This window comes from Protopterus annectens, chromosome 1.part2 (genome assembly GCF_019279795.1).
Source record: "Protopterus annectens isolate FY-2018-M chromosome 1.part2, PAN1.0, whole genome shotgun sequence".
NCBI lineage: Eukaryota > Metazoa > Chordata > Ceratodontiformes > Protopteridae > Protopterus > Protopterus annectens.
This window is the reverse complement of record NC_056727.1, coordinates 1,202,359,198-1,202,365,197: the sequence shown is the minus strand read 5'-3', so window position 1 is coordinate 1,202,365,197 and position 6,000 is coordinate 1,202,359,198. Positions and strand designations below refer to the sequence as shown.

Sequence of the window (6,000 nt, the reverse complement as noted above, 5' to 3'; positions counted from 1 at the left end):
CTGGTTAAAACATAATTGCTTTGGACACATAATTATTTCAAGACACCAAAAAGGACATTCTTGAGATATTTCCCGATAACTAACTGCCTTTTTAGCTGTATATTTGCTTCAGATGACTTGAACGCCCCTCAAGCTCCTTTGATTTTTCCTTTGCCTTTTTATTATACACAGTACTCATCTATAGAGAACACGTCCCGAAGAAATAGAACTTGTTCGCTTCTATGGCATTTAGTGGAAAATATTGTTTTTTCTAGAACTAATAATGCCTTTAATAATTAGTAAATTAGATTTCTCATTGTCAGAGCTCATATAAGTTACACAGTGGCATGACAGCTACAGACATTTTAACCCTTAGTTCTACAGGTCTGCCGTTGTAGTGGGAGTAGGGAGGGACAGAAGTGAAGTCCCCGCATAGTGAGGTGCTAGCTAGGGCTTGATTCTAAGTAAAAACACCATTCTTAGTTGTTTTTTTTTATTTTGTGCTTCCTCAGGCTCGCAGCAGTTAATAAAATGAAGATGGCTTGATGAGCAAATGAAATTTGCAACTGACTTTGTAAACGTGTTCTGAAATTAGATTATACAGAAAGACATGCGGCGTAGGATATTGCAAACACTGAAGTAGTTTGTTTGTTGGGAAGAAGAGAGCAAGCTTGCCTATGTGGGAAAATCATGAAGGAATGTTGCTGCATTTTGATAGAAACATTTATGTGTGATGGCCTTGAATGATCTATTTTAGGTAATAAATTAGAGAATGCTCAGAACAGGTGGAACTGTACATAGTAAATTCTAGAGAAAAATTACATTATCTCTCTTTTTTTTTGTCTTTCAGGACATTCAGCTGCAGCAAGCCCAGGTAATGGTTCCTTAACAATTAATAGTGAAATTGACCAGAGGGTTTTGTGAGTCAGTCACGCAGATAATGGCCCTTTTGCTTTTTTAGTATTGGCACCTGTGCAAGACAATGGAGGCCATCTCAAAAAGGCAGCCACCCAGAGATCAGCTGTCACTATTCCATAAGTATACATTCAATATGGCTTCTTACTGAACCCACAACTGCTAAACTTGTTTTGGACCCAGTTTTGTCATTCACTGTGGCTCTGTAGTTGAACCATTTGTCTAGCCCACTAAGTTTGTTTCTGTCATACTGTGTTCAGCTTTTCATATCCTAATGACAGCTACGTGGTGACACTTGGGGGAACACATCCAACATTGTCACCAGACAAACTCTATCTAAAAGACTCAAGTCTCAAAATTCACCATTTTATTGTCTCTTCTCAAATCTAACTCAAAGTCTGGGTACAAACCTTTTACTATACATACTCATATGTTACAAAGCAATTTAAATCTTTACAGTTTGAAGTTTAGACTGAAATCAACATAGTTTGCCCACAACAGACATTAGTTCCGATGAAGGCTAACTGCCACTACCTTTTTCCCTAACTTTAACTGGTTTCCTTGTCCTTCTCTCACACCGTTGAGGCCTTTGTGGGATTAACTTTTCATTAATGGATGTCTAAATTTAGATTTGCTGTTAAAGACTGGTGATTTTCCATCTGAGCTACTAAATTGTTACTAATTCAGATGTTTCTCACTGGTAATTAATATTAAAACCATGCTCACTTTTACTGAACTATGTACGTTTTTATGACTACTGTACATTTTTATGACTACTTATATACATCTGTATGTCTGTGTCAAAGTTGTATGTTCCAAGCTTTGTTAATATTTCTTGCTATTAGACTCATTGAATCTCCCCTGCCAATCACTCAGCATGGTATTGCAGTGATATTTGTCAAATTACAAAACCATTAGCAAATAAGGCATATACACACAGAGGAATATTACAAGAATATAGAGCTACCCACTTATGACCCCTCACAAAAATATACTGCTGTATAAGCTTTCAAGTCACATGTCACCATAGACTGGTAGTATTGCAGAAATAATCAATTCCACTTACACATACCCACAGAAATTCCATGCCACTCTGTAGACACTCCTTAAAGTTGTGTATTGTCTGTAAATATCCATCCACTATTAGCCAAATCCAAAGGCAGTCAGTTTCTCTTTCAGCGTTTTCTGTGATTAATGTATTCTAATTCTCAAAATGTCATGACTTAAATTGGTTTACATTAAAAACCTTAAACCTGCATCAGTTGGCCATCATGTGGTTAAATGGCAGTTTTCAAGTCGGCAGAATGTCGAACCAAAATGTATCAACTACACTGCAGCAAATGGGTAGTGTAGTTCAAGCATTTGGGTTTGACATTGTGCAGGGCGATTGCAGTTCAGTGAGGAACAGGGAATTAGACCATTTCCTCACTGTAGTGCAATCTCAGAGGTAGCATATTTCATGTGCAGGGACTGTGGGGGGAGCAGCCCTCCACATAGTAGAGTTAACTTACTGTTGACTGTAGAGTGTAATGGCATGTCAATGTGCATAGCAGGAGGTGAGTAATATCACCTCTTGCTATGTCGAATACATCGAACTATGATATTGATGTATTCATTTTCACATTGGTTGCTGTTTTGAAATTCCGAATTCAGCATTTCAGGTCAACATTCTGAACGGTTGCCTGAAGTGGATTCGGAATTTCAACAGTTCTTCTTCTTTCAGCTTTTCCCGGTTAGGGGTTGCCACAGTGGAACTCTGGTCTGCTAATAATTGGCAGTAGATTTTTATGGTGCCGAGGTGCCTGCTCAAGGCCCAACCTTCAACGAATGCACACCCATTTACGCATGTCTTTCGAATGCCACACAACCACGGGGAGGACATGCAGACTCCACACAGAAGGCACTCCCGCCGAGAATCGACTGGGAGAACCTCTTGCTGTGAGGCGACAACACTACCGCTGCACCACTGTGGCTTATTCGGAATTTCAACAGTAAACCACTTAAATCACATAATGTACAGTTCCAATTCCTTTTGTTGCTCTGAAGAACCAGGCATTGTTTTCACACTTTCTTCTGCCATTAGTCCTTTGTTAGGTTGAAAAACTAAATGCAGTATAACCTATTGTGGGGTTTCCTGTCTTGTTATAGATTACTGTGGAAGATACCCCTTAAGGAGATTATTTTCCCTAGATGGCTGTCAGTGATACAATGTTTTGCATTTGCACTTATATCACTACATTCAGGTAGCAGTCAGTAGTACAGTTCTTTGTTTTTGCAGTTACATCAAGACATTTAGATGGCTATCAGTGATACAATGTTTATTTTTGCAATTGCATAATATGATCTATCCTACTTGACAATTTATACACATGGGTTTATTTTAATGACTTTGGATAATATTATAACCTATTCTAGCCTATGCCTACTTAGCAGATTCACTCTAATCAGTTCCTCTATGAAACCTCAAATTACAAGCCATCAAGGAACCAAAATGATGATCACAAATGTCTAAAATAAAAAAGGGCAGAGTCTCTAACTCATTTTATGTAGAGTGAGTCCCTCCTACACCCCTCTAAACATATCAACACCATGGACACATAAACGTGAAGGAGGGAGAAATCCCTTTAAATACTAACTGCACTGGCAGTCATTTCCTTTGGAAAACAGTAATCAGTATTTTGTTCTTCGGTATCCTGTGATTCAGGCAGTTGAAAAACAAGGAATTTGACCTTAACTACCTGTAAATAATCACCACAGGTGATTTCCCCCAAGTTCTTGGCCCACAGTTTTTGACAGAATTGCAAAGGAGGTTTGACTATGCCACATTTGAGACTAATACTGCTTTAAGCAGAGCTATGTAGTTACTCTTTCTTTATCAGGGCTGGGTCATCTTTTGTGATTATGTTATTTCTCAATTAAAAATGCCTGCACCATGTATCATTTCCATGACACAAGGGAACAAAGTCCTGACTGTAGCCCCAAGGGCCATGAGGAGCCAGAGAGCTGGGATTTGAGTGATTGTACAGTACAGGCTTACCCATCTTGTGAAAGGGAGGTGACAGAGCTAACTTTAAGGAGCACCACCTGTCAGACAATCATGTGTTCCCACCAGACCTAGGAGGAGGGACTCCTATAGGTGCTATATCTGTCAAGACAGGTATATGGTGTGTGTATGTGCACATGTTTGTGTGTATGTGTGTGTGTGTGTGTGTGTGTGTGTGTGTGTGTGTGTGTGTGTGTGTGTGTGTGTGTGTGTGTGTGTGTGTGTGTGTGTGTGTGTGTGTGTGTGTGTGTGTGTGTGTGTGTGCGTGTGTGTGGGTGTGTGTGTGTGTGTGTGTGTGTGTGTGTGTGTGTGTGTGTGTGTGTGTGTGTGTGTGTGTGTGTGTGTGTGTGTGTGGAGCATAAACTCTTAATGGGCTTAGAGTTGCAACCTTTTCAAATGGCCAAAGTGGGAGATTTTCGGGACAAACATCAGATTTTACAGGCTGACACATACCCACGGTTAGTACAAAGGATAGCACTTAACTTTTTTGCCTAAATAAAAGCTTATTCTTGAAACATTTTAGTTGCTTATTCTGTTTCTTACAATATTTAGGTATTTTATATACAGAATAACTGTTTTATGCAACTATTACATAAAATATAGGAAATAACTTTGTCCTAAAATCTCAGGACATTTGCAATTTTTAACAATTTTTGTCAGGACACAACTGCCCAAAGAGGGACTGTCCCTCGTAAAGTGGGACAGGTGGTAACCCTAGATGGGCTACATGTACATGTGAAAGCATGCTCCCAATGTGTGTGTGTGTGTGTGTGTGTGTGTGTGTGTGTGTGTGTGTGTGTGTGTGTGTGTGTGTGTGTGTGTGTGTGTGTGTGTGTGGAGCATAAACTCTTAATGGGCTTAGAGTTGCCACCTTTTCAAATGGCCAAAGTGGGAGATTTTCGGGACAAACATCAGATTTTACAGGCCGACACATACCCACGGTTAGTACAAAGGATAGAACTTAACATTTTTGCCTAAATAAAAGCTTATTCTTGAAACATTTTAGTTGCTTATTCTGTTTCTTACAATATTTAGGTATTTTAGATACAGAATAACTGTTTTATGCAACTATTACATAAAATATAGGAAATAACTTTGTCCTAAAATCTCAGGACATTTGCAATTTTTAACAATTTTTGTCAGGACACAACTGCCCAAAGAGGGACTGTCCCTCGTAAAGTGGGACAGGTGGTAACCCTAGATGGGCTACATGTACATGTGAAAGCATGCTCCCAATGTGTGTGTGTGTGTGTGTGTGTGTGTGTGTGTGTGTGTGTGTGTGTGTGTGTGTGTGTGTGTGTGTGTGTGTGTTTGTTTATGTAAGCATGCTCCTAATATCGTCCACATATGGAAGCATGTTCCTGATGGGGTGCATGTTTGGAGGCATGCTTTTGACAGTGTGAAAGCAAACTCCTAGTGTGTGTGTGTATGTGTGGGCAAACATGCTCTTAATGGGTGTGTGTCTGTGTGTGTGTGTGTGTGTGTGTGTGTGTGTGTGTGTGTGTGTGTGTGTGTGTGTGTGTGTGTGCTGATGGATTCGATGTGTAGAAGCATGCCCCTGATGTGTTCTTGTGTGTGTGTTGTGGGTGTGTCCGTAGTATGGATGCTACTAATGGTGTGTGTGTGTGTGTGTGTGTGTGTGTGTGTGTGTGTGTGTGTGTGTGTGTGTGTGTGTGTGTGTGTGTGTGTGTGTGTGTGTGTGTGTGTGTTTGGAATTATGTTACTGTTAAGGTTCTGGGCATAGCTGAAGAAGACCTTATGACTGTCTTTAGCCTGTGAGGCAATCCTGCCCTCACAGTTGACCTTTTTGGACTTAATTAGACCTCTTAGTTTCTTGTTTAGTTGTGTAAGAGAGCACTTGTTTTTAAGGAAGTTGCTCTTCTTGATTCTGGCCATGAGGTTTTTTCTTTTATTATGTAACCTGTTTTGGTGGAAAATTCCACCAGTGGGATTTGTTTTTACTGTTTGTTTTGGGTTTACTTCAAGTAGGAATGGAAACATCTATGTGGCCATTCACATGTTTGTATAGGGACACTTTAAATAATTCTGCATAGGTAGCTAAG

The 6,000-nt window shown here is 39.8% G+C and overlaps 1 long non-coding RNA gene across 1 annotated transcript in view; it reads left to right on the top strand.

Annotated features, from left to right (window-relative positions):
- The first annotated feature begins 752 nt into the window (after positions 1 to 752).
- Positions 753 to 6,000, top strand: part of LOC122792285 — a 29,628-nt gene continuing 24,380 nt past the window's right edge. Inside the window, exon 1 of the long non-coding RNA XR_006363303.1 lies at positions 753 to 853. This is a non-coding gene — a long non-coding RNA (uncharacterized LOC122792285). The remainder of the gene's footprint in view (positions 854 to 6,000) is intronic.